Genomic DNA, 19003 nt, shown 5'->3' with positions numbered 1-19003 from the left:
ATTACATTCTCTAGTAGTAGTGAGAAAAAAATCACAGGGTGGTGTGATTCGGAGGGTCTGAATTAGGATAGGCAGTGAGTGGCAGTGTAGGATGGAGAAAAGCACCGCGGGGTGGTCAGCATGGGAGATCAGGAAACATGCAGTGGCAATGTAGGATAGGTTTCTGAAAAACTTGGCGTGGAAGTGCGCATTGCTATGGTGTGTAACATTACAATCACTAGTAGGAGTGCGAAAAACATCACAGGGTGGTGTGAATCGGAGGTTCTGAATTAGGATAGGCAGTGAGTGACAATGTAGGATGGAGAAAACCACCTCGGTGTGGTCAGAATGGGGAGGTCAGGAAACATGCAGTGGCAATGCAGGATAGGTTTCTGAAAAACATCGCGGGGTGGTGCGCATTGTATGGGTGTGTAACATTACATTCACTAGTAGGAGTGAGAAAAACATCACGGGGTGGTGTGAATTGGAGGGTCTGAATTAGGATAGGCAGTGAGTGGCAATGTAGGATTGAGAAAAGCACTGCGGGGTGGTCAGCATGGGGACGTGTGGAAAAATGCAGTGGCAAAGTAGGATAGGTTTCTGAAAAACCGCGCTGGTGCGCATTGTATGGTTGTGTAACATTACATTCACTAGTAGGAGTGAGAAAAACATCACGGGGTGGTGTGAATCGGAGGGTCTGAAATAGGAAAGGCAGTGAGTGGCAACGTAGGGTGGAGAAAAGCACCGCGGAGTGGTCAGCATGGGGAGGTCAGGAAACATGCTGTGGCAATGTAGGATAGGTTTCTTGAAAACATTGCGGGCTGGTGCGCATTGTATGGGTGTGTAACATTACATTCACTAGTAGGAGTGAGAAAAACATCACAGGGTGGTGTGAATCCGAGGGTCTGAATTAGGATAGGCAGTGAGTGGCAATGTAGGATGGAGAAAAGCACCGCGGGGTGGTCAGCATGGGGAGGTCAGGAAACATGCAGTAGCAATGTAGGATAGGTTTCTGAAAAACATCGCGGGGTGGTGTGTATTCTATGTTTCTGTAACATTACATACACTAGTAGGAGTGAGAAAAACATCACAGAGTGGTGTGAATCGGAGGGTCTGAATTAGGATAGGCAATGAGTGGCAAAGTAGGATGGAGAAAAGCACCACGGAATGGTCAGCATGGAGAGGTCAGGAAACAGGCAGTGGCAATATAGGATAGGTTTCTGAAAAAAATCGCGAGGTGGTGCGCATTGTATGGGTGTGTAACATTACATTCACTAGTAGGATTGAGAAAAACATCACGGGGTGGTGTGAATCGGTGGGTCTGAATTAGGATAGGCAATGAGTGGCAAAGTAGGATGGAGAAAAGCACCGCGGAATGGTCAGCATGGAGAGGTCAGGAAACAGGCAGTGGCAATGTAGGATAGGTTTCTGAATAACATCGCGGGGTGGTGCGCATTGTATGGGTGTGTAACATTACATTCACTAGTAGGAGTGAGAAAAACATCACGGGGTGGTGTGAATTGGAGGTTCCGAATTAGGATAGGCAGTGAGTGACAATGCAGGATGGAGAAAACCACCGCAGGGTGGTCAGCATGGCGAGGTCAGGAAACATGCAGTGGCAATGTAGGATATGTTTCTGAAAAACATCGCAAGGTGGTGCGCATTGTATGGGTGTGTAACATTACATTCCCTAGTAGGAGTGAGAAAAAAATCAAGGGGTGGTGTGAATCAGAGGGTCTGAATTAGTCTAGGCATTGAGTGGCAATGAAGGATTGAGAAAAGCACCGCAGGGTGGTCAGCATGGGGAGGTCAGCAATCATGCAGTGGCAATGTAGGATAGGTTTCCGAAAAACATGGCGGGGTGGTGCGCATTGTATGGGTGTGTAACATTACATTCACTAGTAGGAGTGAGAAAAACATCACAGGGTGGTGTGAATCGGAGGGTCTGAATTAGGATAGGCAGTGAGTGGCAGTGTAGGATGGAGAAAAGCACCACGGGGTGGTCAGCATGGGGAGGTCAGGAAACAGGCAGTGGCAATGTAGGATAGGTTTCTGAAAAACATCCCGGGGTGGTGTGCATTCTATGTTTGTGTAACATTACATACACTAGTAGGAGTGAGAAAAACATCACAGGGTGGTGTAAATCGGAGGGTCTGAATTAGGATAGGCAATGAGTGGCAAAGTAGGATGGAGAAAAGCACCACAGAATGGTCAGCATGGAGAGGTCAGGAAACAGGCAGTGGCAATGTAGGATAGGTTTCTGAAAAACATCGCGGAGTGGTGCGCATTGTATGGGTGTGTAACATTACATTCACTAGTAGGAGTGAGAAAAACATCACGTGGTGGTGTGAATTGGAGGTTCCGAATTAGGATAGGCAGTGAGTGACAATGCAGGATGGAGAAAACCACTGCGGGGTGGTCAGCATGTGGAGGTCAGGAAACATGCTGTGGCAATGTAGGATAGGTTTCTGAAAAACATCGCGGGTGGTGCGCATTGTATGGGTGTGTAACATTATATTCACTAGTAGGAGTGAGAAAAACCTCACGGGGTGGTGTGAATCGGAGGGTCTTAATTAGAATAGGCAGTGAGTGGCAATGTAGGATGGAGAAAAGCAGAGAGGGGTGGTCAGCATGGGAAGGTTAAGAAACATGCAGTGGCAATATAGGATAGGTTTCTGAAAAACATGGCCGGGTGGTACTCATTGTATTGGTTTGTAACATTACATTCACTAGTAGGATTGAGAAAAACATCACGGGGTGGTGTGAATCGGAGGGTCTGAATTAGGATAGGCAGTGAGTGGCAATGTAGGATGGAGAAAAGCACCGCAGGGTTGTCAGCATGGGGAGGTCAGGAAACATGCAGTGGCAATGTAGGATAGGTTTCTTAAAAACATCGCGGGCTGGTGCGCATTGTATGGTTGTGTAACAGTACATTCAGTAGTAGGAGTGAGAAAAACATCACGGGGTGGTGTGAATCGGAGTTTCTGAATTAGGAGAGGCAGTGAGTGACAATGTAGGCTGGAGAAAAGCAATGCGGGGTGGTCAGCATGGGGAGGTCAGGAAACATGCAGTGGCAATGTAGGATAGGTTTCTGAAAAACATCACGGGGTGGTGCGCATTGTATGGGTGTGTAACATTACATTCACTAGTAGGAGTGAGAAAAACATCACAGGGTGGTGTGAATTGGAGGGTCTGAAATATGATAGGCATTGAGTGGCAATGTACGATGTAGAAAAGCAGCGCGGGGTAGTCAGCATGGGAAGGTCAGGAAACATGCAGTGGCAATGTAGGATAGGTTTGTGAGAAACATGGCGGGGTGGTGCACATTGTATTGGTGTGTAACATTACATTCACTAGTAGGATTGAGAAAAACATCACGGGGTGGTGTGAATCGGAGGGTCTGAATTAGGATAGGCAGTGAGTGGCAATGTAGGATGGAGAAAAGCACCGCAGCGTTTTCAGCATCGGGAGGTCAGGAAACATGCAGTGGCAATGTAGGATAGGTTTTTGAAAAACATGGCGGGGTGGTGCGCATTGTATGGGTGTGTAACAGTACATTCACTAGTAGGAGTGAGAAAAATATCACGGGGTGGTGTGAATCGGAGTTTCTGAATTAGGATAGGCAGTGTGTGACAATGTAGGATGGAGAAAACCACCGCGGGGTGGTCAGCATGGGGAGGTCAGGAAACATGCAGTGGCAATGTAGGATAGGTTTCTGAAAAACATCGCGGGGTGGTGCGCATTGTATGGGTGTGTAACAGTACATTCACTAGTAGGACTGAGAAAAACATCATGGGGTGGTGTGAATAGGAGTTTCTGAATTAGGATAGGCAGTGAGTGACAATGTAGGCTGGAGAAAAGCAATGCAGGGTGGTCAGCATGGGGAGGTCAGTAAACATGCAGTGGCAATGTAGGATAGGTTTCTGAAAAACATCGCGGGGTGGTGCGCATTGTATGGGTGTGTAACATTACATTCACTAGTAGGATTGAGAAAAACATCACAGGGTGGTGTGAATCGGAGGGTCTGAAATAGGATAGGAGGTGAGTGGCAATGTAGGATGGAGAAAATCACCGCGGGGTGGTCAGCATGGGGAGGTCAGGAAAAATGTAGTGTCAAAGTAGGATAGGTTTCTGAAAAACATCGCAGGGTGGTGCGCATTATATATTTGTGTAACATTACATACACTAGTAGGAGTGAGAAAAACATCACAGGGAGGTGTGAATCGGAGGGTCTGAATTAGGATAGGCAATGAGTGGCAAAGTAGGATGGAGAAAAGCACCGCGGAATGGTCAGCATGGAGAGGTCAGGAAACAGGCAGTGGCAATGTAGGATAGGTTTCTGAAAAACATCGCGGGGTGGTGCGCATTGTATGGGTGTGTAACATTACATTCACTAGTAGGAGTGAGAAAAACATCACGGGGTGGTGTGAATTGGAGGTTCCGAATTAGGATAGGCAGTGAGTGTCAATGCAGGATGGAGAAAAGCATCGCAGGGTGGTCAGCACGGCGAGGTCAGGAATCATGCAGTGGCAATGTAGGATATGTTTCTGAAAAACATCGCGAGGTGGTGCGCATTGTATGGGTGTGTAACATTACATTCCCTAGTAGGAGTGAGAAAAAAATCAAGGGGTGGTGTGAATCAGAGGGTCTGAATTAGTCTAGGCAGTGAGTGGCAATGAAGGATTGAGAAAAGCACCGCGGGGTGGTCAGCATTGTGAGGTCAGGAATCATGCAGTGGCAATGTAGGATAGGTTTCCGAAAAACATGGCGGGGTGGTGCTCATTATATGGGTGTGTAACATTACATTCACTAGTAGGAGTGAGAAAAACATCACAGGGTGGTGTGAATCGGAGGGTCTGAATTAGGATAGGCAGTGAGTGGCAGTGTAGGATGGAGAAAACCACTGTGGGTTGGTCAGAATGGGGAGGTCAGGAAACATGCAGTGGCAATGTAGGATAGGTTTCTGAAAACCATCGCGGGGTGGTGCGCATTGTATGGGTGTGTAACATTGCATTCACTAGTAGGAGTGAGAAAAACATCACGGGTTGGTGTGAATCGGAGGGTCTTAATTAGGATAGGCAGTGAGTGGCAATGTAGGATGGAGAAAAGCAGTGCGGGGTGGTCCGCATGGGAAGGTCAGGAAACATACAGTGGCAATGTAGGATAGGTTTCTGAAAAACATCGCGTGGTGGTGCTCATTGTATTGTTGTGTAACATTACATTCACTAGTAGGATTGAGAAAAACATCACGGGGTGGTGTGAATCGGAGGGTCTGAATTAGGATAGGCAGTGAGTGGCAATGTAGGATGGAGAAAAACACCGCAGCGTTTTCAGCATGGGGAGGTCAGGAAACATGCAGTGGCAATGTAGGATAGGTTTCTGAAAAACATCATGGGCTGGTGCGCATTGTATGGGTGTGTAACAGTACATTCACTAGTAGGTGTGAGAAAAACATCACGGGGTGGTGTGAATCGGAAGTTTTGAATTAGGATAGGCAGTGAGTGACAATGTAGGATGGAGAAAACCACCGAGGGGTGGTCAGCATGGGAAGGTCAGGAAACATGCAGTGGCAATGTACGATAGGTTTCTGAAATACATCGCGGGGTTGTGCACATTGTATGGGTGTGTAACATTACATTCACTAGTAGGAGTGAGAAAAACATCACAGGGTGGTGTGAATCGGAGGGTCTGAATTAGGATAGGCAGTGAGTGGCAATGCAGCATGGAGTAAAGCACCGCTGGGTGGTCTGCATGGGGAGGTCAGCAAACATGCAGTAGCAATGTAGGATAGGTTTCTGAAAAACATCGCGGGGTGGTGTGCATTCTATGTTTGTGTAACATTACATACACAAGTAGGAGTGAGAGAAACATCACAGGGTGGTGTGAATCGGAGGGTCTGAATTAGGATAGGCAATGAGTGGCAAAGTAGGATGGAGAAAAGCACCGCGGAATGGTCAGCATGGAGAGGTTAGGAAACAGGCAGTGGCAATGTAGGATAGGTTTCTGAAAAACATCGCGGGTTGTTGCGCATTGTATGGGTGTGTAAAATTACATTCACTAGTAGGAGTGAGAAAAACATCACGGGGTGGTGTGAATTGGAGGTTCCGAATTAGGATAGGCAGTGAGTGACAATGCAGGATGGAGAAAACCACCGCGGGGTGGTCAGCATGGGGAGGTCAGGAAACATGCAGTGGCAATGTAGGATACGTTTCTGAAAAACATGGCGGGGTGGTGCGCATTCTATGTTTGTGTAACATTACATACACTAGTAGGAGTGAGAAAAACATCACAGGGTGGTGTGAATTGGAGGGTCTGAATTAGGATAGGCAGTGAGTGGCAATGTAGGTTGGAGAAAAGCACCGCAGCGTGGTCAGCATGGGGAGGTCAGGATACAGGCAGTGGCAATGTAGGATAGGTTTCTGAAAAACATCGCGGGGTCGTGCGCATTGTATGGGTGTGTAACATTACATTCACTAGTAGGAGTGAGAGAAACATCACGGGGTGGTGTGAATCGGATGGTCTGAATTAGGATAGGCAGTGAGTGACTATGTAGGATGGAGAAAAAGCACCGCGGTTTCGTCAGCATGGGGAGGTCAGGATACAGGCAGTGGCAATGTAGGATAGGTTTCTGAAAAACATCGCGGGCTGGTGCGCATTGTATGGGTGTGTAAGATTACATTCACTAGTAGGAGTGAGAAAAACATCATGGGGTGGTGTGAATCGGAGTTTATGAATTAGGATAGGCAGTGAGTGACAATGTAGGATGGAGAAAACCACCGCGGGGTGGTCAGCATGGGGAGGTCAGGAAACATGCAGTGGCAATATAGGATAGGTTTCTGAAAAACATCGCGGGGTGGTGCGCATTGTATGGGTGTGTAAAATTACATTCACTAGTAGGAGTGAGAAAAACATCACAGGGTGGTGTGAATCGGAGGGTCTGAATTAGGATAGGCAGTGAGTGGCAATGTAGGAGGAGAAAAGCACCGCGGGGTTGTCAGCATGGGGAGGTCAGAAAACATGCAGTAGCAATGTAGGATAGGTTTGTCAAAAACATCGTGGGGTGGTGCGCATTCTATGTTTGTGTAACATTACATTCACTAGTAGGAGTGAGAAAAACATCACCGTGTGGTGTGAATCGGAGGGTCTGAATTAGGATAGGCAGTGAGTGGCAATGTGGATGGAGAAAAGCACCGCAGGGTGGTCAAGATGGGGAGGTGAGGAAACATGCAGTGGCAATGTAGGATAGGTTTCTAAAAAACATCGCGTGGTGGTGCGCATTGTTATGGTGTGTAACATTACATTCACTAGTAGGAGTGAGAAAAACATCACGGGGTGGTGTGAATCGGAGGGTCTGAATTAGGATAGACAGTGAGTGGCAACGTAGGGTGGAGAAAAACACCGCGGGGTGGTCAGCATGGGGAGGTCAGGAAACATGCAGTGGCAATGTAGGATAGGTTTCTGAAAAACATCGCTGGGTGGTGCGCATTGTATGGGTGTGTAACATTATATTCACTAGTAGGAGAGAGAAAAGCTTCACGGGGTGGTGTGAATCGGAGGGTCTGAATTAGGATAGGCAGTGACTGGCAATGTAGGATAGAGAAAAGCAGCGAGTGGGTGGTCAGCATGGGAAGGTCAGGAAACATGCAGTGGCAATGTTAGATAGGTTTCTGAAAAACATCGCGGGGTCATGCTCATTGTATGGGTGTGTAACATTATATTCACTAGTAGGATTGAGAAAAACATCACGGGGTGGTGTGAATCGGAGGGTCTGAATTAGGATAGGCAGTGAGTGGCAATGTAGGATGGACAAAAGCACCCCAGGGTTGTCAGCATGGGGAGGTCAGGAAACATGCAGTGGCAATGTAGGATAGGTTTCTGAAAAACATCGCGGGCTGGTGCGCATTGTATGGGTGTGTAACATTACATCCACTAGTAGGAGTGAGAAAAATATCATGGGGTGGTGTGAATCGGAGTTTCTGAATTAGGATAGGCATTGAGTGACAATGTAGGATGGAGAAAACCACCGTGTGGTGGTGAGCATGGGGAGGTCAGGAAACATGCAGTGGCAATATAGGATAGGTTTCTGAAAAACATCGCGGGGTGGTGCGCATTGTATGGGTGTGTAACATTACATTCACTAGTCGGAGTGAGAAAGACATCACAGGGTGGTGTGAATCGGAGGGTCTGAATTAGGATAGGCAGTGAGTGGCAATGTAGGATGGAGAAAAGCACCGCGGGGTGGTCAGCATGGGGAGGTCAGGAAACATGCAGTGGCAATGTAGGATAGGTTTCTGAAAAACATCGCGGGCTGGTGCGCATTGTATGGGTGTGTAAGATTACATTCACTAGTAGGAGTGAGAAAAACATCATGGGGTGGTGTGAATCGGAGTTTCTGAATTAGGATAGGCAGTGAGTGACAATGTAGGATGGAGAAAACCACCGCGGGGTGGTCAGCATGGGGAGGTCAGGAAACATGCAGTGGCAATATAGGATAGGTTTCTGAAAAACATCGCGGGGTGGTGCGCATTGTATGGGTGTGTAAAATTACATTCACTAGTAGGAGTGAGAAAAACATCACAGGGTGGTGTGAATCGGAGGGTCTGAATTAGGATAGGCAGTGAGTGGCAATGTAGGAGGAGAAAAGCACCGCGGGGTGGTCAGCATGGGGAGGTCAGAAAACATGCAGTAGCAATGTAGGATAGGTTTGTGAAAAACATCGTGGGGTGGTGCGCATTCTATGTTTGTGTAACATTACATACACTAGTAGGAGTGACAAAAACATCACAGGGTGGTGTGAATCGGAGTGTCTGAATTAGGATAGGCAATGAGTGGCAAAGTAGGATGGAGAAAAGCACCACGGAATGGTAAGCATGGAGAGGTCATGAAACAGGCAGTGGCAATGTAGGATAGGTTTCTGAAAAACATCGCAGGGTGGTGCGCATTATATGTGTGTGTAACATTACATTCACTAGTAGGAGTGAGAAAAACATCACGGGGTGGTGTGAATCGGAGGTTCCGAATTAGGATAGGCAGTGAGTCACAATGTACGATGGAGAAAACCACCGCGGGGTGTTCAGCATGGGGAGGTCAGGAAACATGCAGTTCAATGTAGGATATGTTTTGAAAAACATCGCGGGGTGGTGCGCATTGTAGGGGTGTGTAACATTACATTCACTAGTAGGAGTGAGAAAAACATCGCGGGGTGATGTGAATCAGAGGGTCTGATTTAGGCTAGGCAGTGAGTGGCAATGAAGGATTGAGAAAAGCACCGCGGGGTGGTCAGCATGGGGAGGTCAGGAAACATGCAGTGGCAATTTAGGATAGGTTTCTGAAAACATGGCGGTGTGATGCGCATTGTATGGGTGTGTAACATTACATTCACTAGTAGGAGTGAGAAAAACATCACAGGGTGGTGTGAATCGGAGGGTCTGAATTAGGATAGGCAGTGAGTGGCAGTGCAGGATGGAGAAAAGCACTGCAGCGTGGTCAGCATGGGGAGTTCAGGAAACATGCAGTGGCAATGTAGAATAGTTTTCTGAAAAACATTGTGGGGTGGTGAGCATTCTATGGGTGTGTAACATTACATTCACTTAGTAGAAGTGAGAAAAACATCACAGGGTGTTGTGAATCGGAGGTTCTGAATTAGGAAACGCAGTGAGTGGCAATGTAGGATGGAGAAAATCACCGCGGGGTGGTCAGCATGGGGAGGTCAGGAAACATGCAGTGGCAATGTAGGATAGGTTTCTGAAAAATATCGCGTGGAGGTGCGCATTGTTATGGTGTGTAACATTACATTCACTAGTAGGAGTGAGAAAAACATCACCGTGTGGTGTGAATCGGAGGGTCTGAATTAGGATAGGCAGTGAGTGGCAATGTGGATGGAGAAAAGCACCGCAGGGTGGTCAAGATGGGGAGGTGAGGAAACATGCAGTGGCAATGTATGATAGGTTTCTAAAAAACATCGCGTGGTGGTGCGCATTGTTATGGTGTGTAACATTACATTCACTAGTAGGAGTGAGAAAAACATCACGGGGTGCTGTGAATCGGAGGGTCTGAATTAGGATAGGCAGTGAGTGGCAACGTAGGATGGAGAAAAACACCGCGGGGTGGTCAGCATGGGGAGGTCAGGAAACATGCAGTGGCAATGTAGGATAGGTTTCTGAAAAACATCGCTGGGTGGTGCGCATTGTATGGGTGTGTAACATTATATTCACTAGTAGGAGAGAGAAAAACTTCACGGGGTGGTGTGAATCGGAGGGTCTGAATTAGGATAGGCAGTGACTGGCAATGTAGGATAGAGAAAAGCAGCGAGGGGGTGGTCAGCATGGGAAGGTCAGGAAACATGCAGTGGCAATGTTAGATAGGTTTCTGAAAAACATCGCGGGGTCATGCTCATTGTATGGGTGTGTAACATTATATTCACTAGTAGGATTGAGAAAAACATCACGAGGTGGTGTGAATCGGAGGGTCTGAATTAGGATAGGCAGTGAGTGGCAATGTAGGATGGACAAAAGCAACCCAAGGTTGTCAGCATGGGGAGGTCAGGAAACATGCAGTGGCAATGTAGGATAGGTTTCTGAAAAACATCGCGGGCTGGTGCGCATTGTATGGGTGTGTAACATTACATCCACTAGTAGGAGTGAGAAAAATATCATGGGGTGGTGTGAATCGGAGTTTCTGAATTAGGATAGGCAGTGAGTGGCAATGTAGGATGGAGAAAAGCACCGCGGGGTGGTCAGCATGGGGAGGTCAGGAAACATGCAGTAGCAATGTAGGATAGGTTTGTGAAAAACATCGCGGGGTGGTGCGCATTCTATGTTTGTGTAACATTCCATACACTAGTAGGAGTGAGAAAAACATCACCGTGTGGTGTGAATCGGAGGGTCTGAATTAGGATAGGCAATGAGTGGCAAAGAAGGATGGAGAAAAGCACCGCGGAATGGTCAGCATGGAGAGGTCAGGAAACAGGCAGTGGCAATGTAGGATAGGTTTCTGAAAAACATCGCGGGGTGGTGCGCATTGTATGTGTGTGTAACATTACATTCACTAGTAGGAGTGAGAAAAACATCACGGGGTGGTGTGAATCGGAGGGTCTGAATTAGGATAGGCAGTGAGTGGCAATGTAGGATGGAGAAAAGCACCTCGGGGTGGTCAGCATGGCGAGGTCAGGAAACATGCAGTCGCAATGTAGGATAGGTTTCTGAAAAACATCGCGGGGTGGTGCACATTGTATGTTTGTGTAAGATTACATTCACTAGTAGGAGTGAGAAAAACATCACCGTGTGGTGTGAATCGGAGGGTCTGAATTAGGATAGGCAGTGAGTGGCAATGTAGGATGGAGAAAAGAACCGCAGGGTGGTCAAGATGGGGAGGTGAGGAAACATGCAGTGGCAATGTAGAATAGGTTTCTAAAAAACATCGCGTGGTGGTGTGCATTGTTATGGTGTGTAACATTACATTCACTAGTAGGAGTGAGAAAAACATCACGGGGTGGTGTGAATCGGAGGGTCTGAATTAGGATAGGCAGTGAGTGGCAACGTAGGATGGAGAAAAGCACCGCGGGGTGGTCAGCATGGGGAGGTCAGGAAACATGCAGTGGCAATGTAGGATAGGTTTCTGAATAACATCGCTGGGTGGTGCGCATTGTATGGGTGTGTAACATTATATTCACTAGTAGGAGTGAGAAAAACTTCACGGGGTGCTGTGAATCGGAGGGTATGAATTAGGATAGGCAGTCACTGGCAATGTACGATAGACAAAAGCAGCGAGGGGGTGGTCAGCATGGGAAGGTCAGGAAACATGCAGTGGCAATGTTAGATAGGTTTCTGAGAAACATCGCTGGGTGGTGCTCATTGTATGGGTGTGTAACATTATATTCACTAGTAGGATTGAGAAAAACATCACGGGGGGGTGTGAATCGGAGGGTCTGAATTAGGATAGGCAGTGAGTGGCAATGTAGGATGTAGAAAAGCACCGCAGGTTTGTCAGCATGGGGATGTCAGGAAACATGCAGTGGCAATGTAGGATAGGTTTCTGAAAAACATCGCGGGCTGGTGCGCATTGTATGGGTGTGTAAGATTACATTCACTAGTAGGAGTGAGAAAAACATCATGGGGTGGTGTGAATCGGAGTTTCTGAATTAGGATAGGCAGTGAGTGACAATGTAGGATGGAGAAAACCACTGCGGGGTGGTCAGCATGGGGAGGTCAGGAAACATGCAGTGGCAATATAGGATAGGTTTCTGAAAAACATCGCGGGGTGGTGCGCATTGTATGGGTGTGTAAAATTACATTCACTAGTAGGAGTGAGAAAAACATCACAGGGTGGTGTGAATCGGAGGGTCTGAATTAGGATAGGCAGTGAGTGGCAATGTAGGAGGAGAAAAGCACCGCGGGGTTGTCAGCATGGGGAGGTCAGAAAACATGCAGTAGCAATGTAGGATAGGTTTGTCAAAAACATCGTGGGGTGGTGCGCATTCTATGTTTGTGTAACATTACATTCACTAGTAGGAGTGAGAAAAACATCACCGTGTGGTGTGAATCGGAGGGTCTGAATTAGGATAGGCAGTGAGTGGCAATGTGGATGGAGAAAAGCACCGCAGGGTGGTCAAGATGGGGAGGTGAGGAAACATGCAGTGGCAATGTAGGATAGGTTTCTAAAAAACATCGCGTGGTGGTGCGCATTGTTATGGTGTGTAACATTACATTCACTAGTAGGAGTGAGAAAAACATCACGGGGTGGTGTGAATCGGAGGGTCTGAATTAGGATAGACAGTGAGTGGCAACGTAGGATGGAGAAAAACACCGCGGGGTGGTCAGCATGGGGAGGTCAGGAAACATGCAGTGGCAATGTAGGATAGGTTTCTGAAAAACATCGCTGGGTGGTGCGCATTGTATGGGTTTGTAACATTATATTCACTAGTAGGAGAGAGAAAAACTTCACGGGGTGGTGTGAATCGGAGGGTCTGAATTAGGATAGGCAGTGACTGGCAATGTAGGATAGAGAAAAGCAGCGAGGGGGTGGTCAGCATGGGAAGGTCAGGAAACATGCAGTGGCAATGTTAGATAGGTTTCTGAAAAACATCGCGGGGTCATGCTCATTGTATGGGTGTGTAACATTATATTCACTAGTAGGATTGAGAAAAACATCACGGGGTGGTGTGAATCGGAGGGTCTGAATTAGGATAGGCAGTGAGTGGCAATGTAGGATGGACAAACTCACCCCAGGGTTGTCAGCATGGGGAGGTCAGGAAACATGCAGTGGCAATGTAGGATAGGTTTCTGAAAAACATCGCGGGCTGGTGCGCATTGTATGGGTGTGTAACATTACATCCACTAGTAGGAGTGAGAAAAATATCATGGGGTGGTGTGAATCGGAGTTTCTGAATTAGGATAGGCATTGAGTGACAATGTAGGATGGAGAAAACCACCGCGTGGTGGTGAGCATGGGGAGGTCAGGAAACATGCAGTGGCAATATAGGATAGGTTTCTGAAAAACATCGCGGGGTGGTGCGCATTGTATGGGTGTGTAACATTACATTCACTAGTCGGAGTGAGAAAGACATCACAGGGTGGTGTGAATCGGAGGGTCTGAATTAGGATAGGCAGTGAGTGGCAATGTAGGATGGAGAAAAGCACCGCGGGGTGGTCAGCATGGGGAGGTCAGGAAACATGCAGTGGCAATGTAGGATAGGTTTCTGAAAAACATCGCGGGCTGGTGCGCATTGTATGGGTGTGTAAGATTACATTCACTAGTAGGAGTGAGAAAAACATCATGGGGTGGTGTGAATCGGAGTTTCTGAATTAGGATAGGCAGTGAGTGACAATGTAGGATGGAGAAAACCACCGCGGGGTGGTCAGCATGGGGAGGTCAGGAAACATGCAGTGGCAATATAGGATAGGTTTCTGAAAAACATCGCGGGGTGGTGCGCATTGTATGGGTGTGTAAAATTACATTCACTAGTAGGAGTGAGAAAAACATCACAGGGTGGTGTGAATCGGAGGGTCTGAATTAGGATAGGCAGTGAGTGGCAATGTAGGAGGAGAAAAGCACCGCGGGGTGGTCAGCATGGGGAGGTCAGAAAACATGCAGTAGCAATGTAGGATAGGTTTGTGAAAAACATCGTGGGGTGGTGCGCATTCTATGTTTGTGTAACATTACATACACTAGTAGGAGTGACAAAAACATCACAGGGTGGTGTGAATCGGAGTGTCTGAATTAGGATAGGCAATGAGTGGCAAAGTAGGATGGAGAAAAGCACCACGGAATGGTAAGCATGGAGAGGTCATGAAACAGGCAGTGGCAATGTAGGATAGGTTTCTGAAAAACATCGCGGGGTGGTGCGCATTATATGTGTGTGTAACATTACATTCACTAGTAGGAGTGAGAAAAACATCACGGGGTGGTGTGAATCGGAGGTTCCGAATTAGGATAGGCAGTGAGTCACAATGTACGATGGAGAAAACCACCGCGGGGTGTTCAGCATGGGGAGGTCAGGAAACATGCAGTTCAATGTAGGATATGTTTTGAAAAACATCGCGGGGTGGTGCGCATTGTAGGGGTGTGTAACATTACATTCACTAGTAGGAGTGAGAAAAACATCGCGGGGTGATGTGAATCAGAGGGTCTGATTTAGGCTAGGCAGTGAGTGGCAATGACGGATTGAGAAAAGCACCGCGGGGTGGTCAGCATGGGGAGGTCAGGAAACATGCAGTGGCAATTTAGGATAGGTTTCTGAAAACATGGCGGTGTGATGCGCATTGTATGGGTGTGTAACATTACATTCACTAGTAGGAGTGAGAAAAACATCACAGGGTGGTGTGAATCGGAGGGTCTGAATTAGGATAGGCAGTGAGTGGCAGTGCAGGATGGAGAAAAGCACTGCAGCGTGGTCAGCATGGGGAGTTCAGGAAACATGCAGTGGCAATGTAGAATAGTTTTCTGAAAAACATTGTGGGGTGGTGAGCATTCTATGGGTGTGTAACATTACATTCACTTAGTAGAAGTGAGAAAAACATCACAGGGTGTTGTGAATCGGAGGTTCTGAATTAGGAAACGCAGTGAGTGGCAATGTAGGATGGAGAAAATCACCGCGGGGTGGTCAGCATGGGGAGGTCAGGAAACATGCAGTGGCAATGTAGGATAGGTTTCTGAAAAATATCGCGTGGAGGTGCGCATTGTTATGGTGTGTAACATTACATTCACTAGTAGGAGTGAGAAAAACATCACCGTGTGGTGTGAATCGGAGGGTCTGAATTAGGATAGGCAGTGAGTGGCAATGTGGATGGAGAAAAGCACCGCAGGGTGGTCAAGATGGGGAGGTGAGGAAACATGCAGTGGCAATGTAGGATAGGTTTCTAAAAAACATCGCGTGGTGGTGCGCATTGTTATGGTGTGTAACATTACATTCACTAGTAGGAGTGAGAAAAACATCACGGGGTGGTGTGAATCGGAGGGTCTGAATTAGGATAGGCAGTGAGTGGCAACGTAGGATGGAGAAAAACACCGCGGGGTGGTCAGCATGGGGAGGTCAGGAAACATGCAGTGGCAATGTAGGATAGGTTTCTGAAAAACATCGCTGGGTGGTGCGCATTGTATGGGTGTGTAACATTATATTCACTAGTAGGAGAGAGAAAAACTTCACGGGGTGGTGTGAATCGGAGGGTCTGAATTAGGATAGGCAGTGACTGGCAATGTAGGATAGAGAAAAGCAGCGAGGGGGTGGTCAGCATGGGAAGGTCAGGAAACATGCAGTGGCAATGTTAGATAGGTTTCTGAAAAACATCGCGGGGTCATGCTCATTGTATGGGTGTGTAACATTATATTCACTAGTAGGATTGAGAAAAACATCACGAGGTGGTGTCAATCGGAGGGTCTGAATTAGGATAGGCAGTGAGTGGCAATGTAGGATGGAGAAAAGCACCGCAGGTTTGTCAGCATGGGGATGTCAGGAAACATGCAGTGGCAATGTAGGATAGGTTTATGAAAAACATCGCGGGCTGGTGCGCATTGTATGGGTGTGTAACATTACATCCACTAGTAGGAGTGAGAAAAATATCATGGGGTGGTGTGAATCGGAGTTTCTGAATTAGGATAGGCATTGAGTGACAATGTAGGATGGAGAAAACCACCGCGTGGTGGTGAGCATGGGGAGGTCAGGAAACATGCAGTGGCAATATAGGATAGGTTTCTGAAAAACATCGCGGGGTGGTGCGCATTGTATGGGTGTGTAACATTACATTCACTAGTCGGAGTGAGAAAGACATCACAGGGTGGTGTGAATCGGAGGGTCTGAATTAGGATAGGCAGTGAGTGGCAATGTAGGATGGAGAAAAGCACCGCGGGGTGGTCAGCATGGGGAGGTCAGGAAACATGCAGTAGCAATGTAGGATAGGTTTGTGAAAAACATCGCGGGGTGGTGCGCATTCTATGTTTGTGTAACATTCCATACACTAGTAGGAGTGACAAAAACATCACAGGGTGGTGTGAATCGGAGGGTCTGAATTAGGATAGGCAATGAGTGGCAAAGAAGGATGGAGAAAAGCACCGCGGAATGGTCAGCATGGAGAGGTCAGGAAACAGGCAGTGGCAATGTAGGATAGGTTTCTGAAAAACATCGCGGGGTGGTGCGCATTGTATGTGTGTGTAACATTACATTCACTAGTAGGAGTGAGAAAAACATCACGGGGTGGTGTGAATCGGAGGGTCTGAATTAGGATAGGCAGTGAGTGACAATGTATGATGGAGAAAACCACCGCGGGGTGTTCAGCATGGGAGGTCAGGAAACATGCAGTTCAATGTAGGATATGTTTCTGAAAAACATCGCGGGGTGGTGCACATTGTAGGGGTGTGTAACATTACATTCCCTAGTAGGAGTGAGAAAAACATCACGGGGTGCTGTGAATCACAGGGTCTGATTTAGGCTAGGCAGTCAGTCGCAATGAAGGATTGAGAAAAGCACCGCGGGGTGGTCAGCATGGGGAGGTCAGGAAACATGCAGTGGCAATGTAGGATAGGTTTCTGAAAACATGGCGGGGTGATGCGCATTGTATGGGTGTGTAACATTACATTCACTAGTAGGAGTGAGAAAAACATCACAGGGTGGTGTGAATCGGAGGGTCTGAATTAGGATAGGTAGTGAGTGGCAGTGCAGGATGGAGAAAAGCACTGCAGCGTGGTCAGCATGGGGAGTTCAGGAAACATGCAGTGGCAATGTAGAATAGTTTTCTGAAAAACATTGTGGGGTGGTGAGCATTCTATGGGTGTGTAACATTGCATTCACTTAGTAGAAGTGAGAAAAACATCACAGGGTTTTGTGAATCGGAGGTTCTGAATTAGGAAACGCAGTGAGTGGCAATGTAGGATGGAGAAAAGCACCGCGGGGTGGTCAGCATGGGGAGGTCAGGAAACATGCAGTGGCAATGTAGGATAGGTTTCTGAAAAACATCGCGGCGTGGTGCGCATTGTATGGGTGTGCAACATTACATTCACTAGTAGGAGTGAGAAAAACATCACGGGGTGGTGTGAATCGGAGGGTCTGAATTAGGATACGCAGTGAGTGGCAATGTAGGATGGAGAAAAGCACTGCGGGGTGGTCAGCATGGGGAGGTCTGGAAAAATGCAGTGGCAAAGTAGGATAGGTTTCTGAAAAACAGCGGGGTGGTGCGCATTGTATGGGTGTGTAACATTACATTCACTAGTAGGAGTGAGAAAAACATCACGGGGTGGTGTGAATCGGAGAGTCTGAATTAGGATAGGCAGTGAGTGGCAATGTAGGATGGGGAAAAGCACCGCGCGGTGGTCAGCATGGGGAGGTCAGGAAACATGCAGTGGCAATGTAGGATAGGTTTGTGAAAAACATCGCCGGGTGGTGTACATTGTATGGGTGTGTAATATTACATTCACCAGTAGGAGAGAGAAAAATATCACGGGGTAGTGTGAATCGGAGGGTCTGAATTAGGATAGGCAGTGAGTGGAAATGTAGGATGGAGAAAAGCACCGCGGGGTGGTCAGCTTGGGGAGGTGAGGAAACATGCAGTCGCAATGTAGGATAGGTTTCTAAAAAACATCGCGAGGTTTTGCGCATTGTTATGGTGTGTAACATTACATTCACTAGTAGGAGTGAGAAAAACATCACGGGTTGGTGTGAATCGGAGGGTCTGAATTAGGATAGGCAGTGATTGGCAATGTAGGATGGACAAAAGCAGGGCTGGGTGGTCAGCATTGGGAGGTCGGGAAACGTGCAGTGGCAACGGAGGATAGGTTTCTGAAAAACATCGCGGGGTGGTGCGCATTGTATGGGTGTGTAACATTACATTCACTAGTAGGAGTGAGAAAAACATCACGAGTTGGTGTGCATCGGAGGGTCTGAATTAGGATAGGCAGTCAGTGGCAATGTAGGATCGAGAAAAGCACCTCGGGGTGGTCAGCATTGCGAGGTCAGGAAACATGCAGTCGCAATGTAGGATAGGTTTCTGAAAAACATCGCGGGGTGGTGCACATTGTATGTTTGTGTAAGATTACATTCACTAGTAGCAGTGAGAAAAACATCACGGGGTGGTGTGAATCATAGGATCTGAATTAGCATAGGCAGTGAGTGGCAATGTAGGATGGAGAAAAGCACCACGGGGTGGTCAGCATGGGGAGGTCAGGAAAATGCAGTGGCAATATAGGATAGGTTTCTGGAAAACATCGCGGCGTGGTACGCATTGTATGGGTGTGTAACATTACATTCACTAGGAGGACTGAGAAAAACATCACGGGGTGATGTGAAGCGGAGGGTCTGAATTAGGATAGGCAGAGAGAGGCAATGTAGGATGGAGAAAAAGCACCGCGGGGTGGTCAGCATGGGGAGGTCAGGAAACATGCATTGGCAATGTAGGATAAGTTTCTGAAAAACATGGAGAGGTGGTGCGCATTCTATCGGTGTGTAACATTACATTCACTAGTAGGATTGAGAAAAACATCACAGGGTGGTGTGAATCGGAGTGTCTGAATTTGGATAGGCATTGATTGGCAATGTAGG

This window comes from Cavia porcellus, unplaced genomic scaffold, assembly GCF_034190915.1.
Source record: "Cavia porcellus strain 051 isolate PalLab524CR breed Dunkin Hartley unplaced genomic scaffold, mCavPor4.1 scaffold_8, whole genome shotgun sequence".
Lineage (NCBI taxonomy): Eukaryota > Metazoa > Chordata > Mammalia > Rodentia > Caviidae > Cavia > Cavia porcellus.
The sequence above is the reverse complement of the archived record's forward strand: the minus strand, read 5'-3'. Positions refer to the sequence as shown.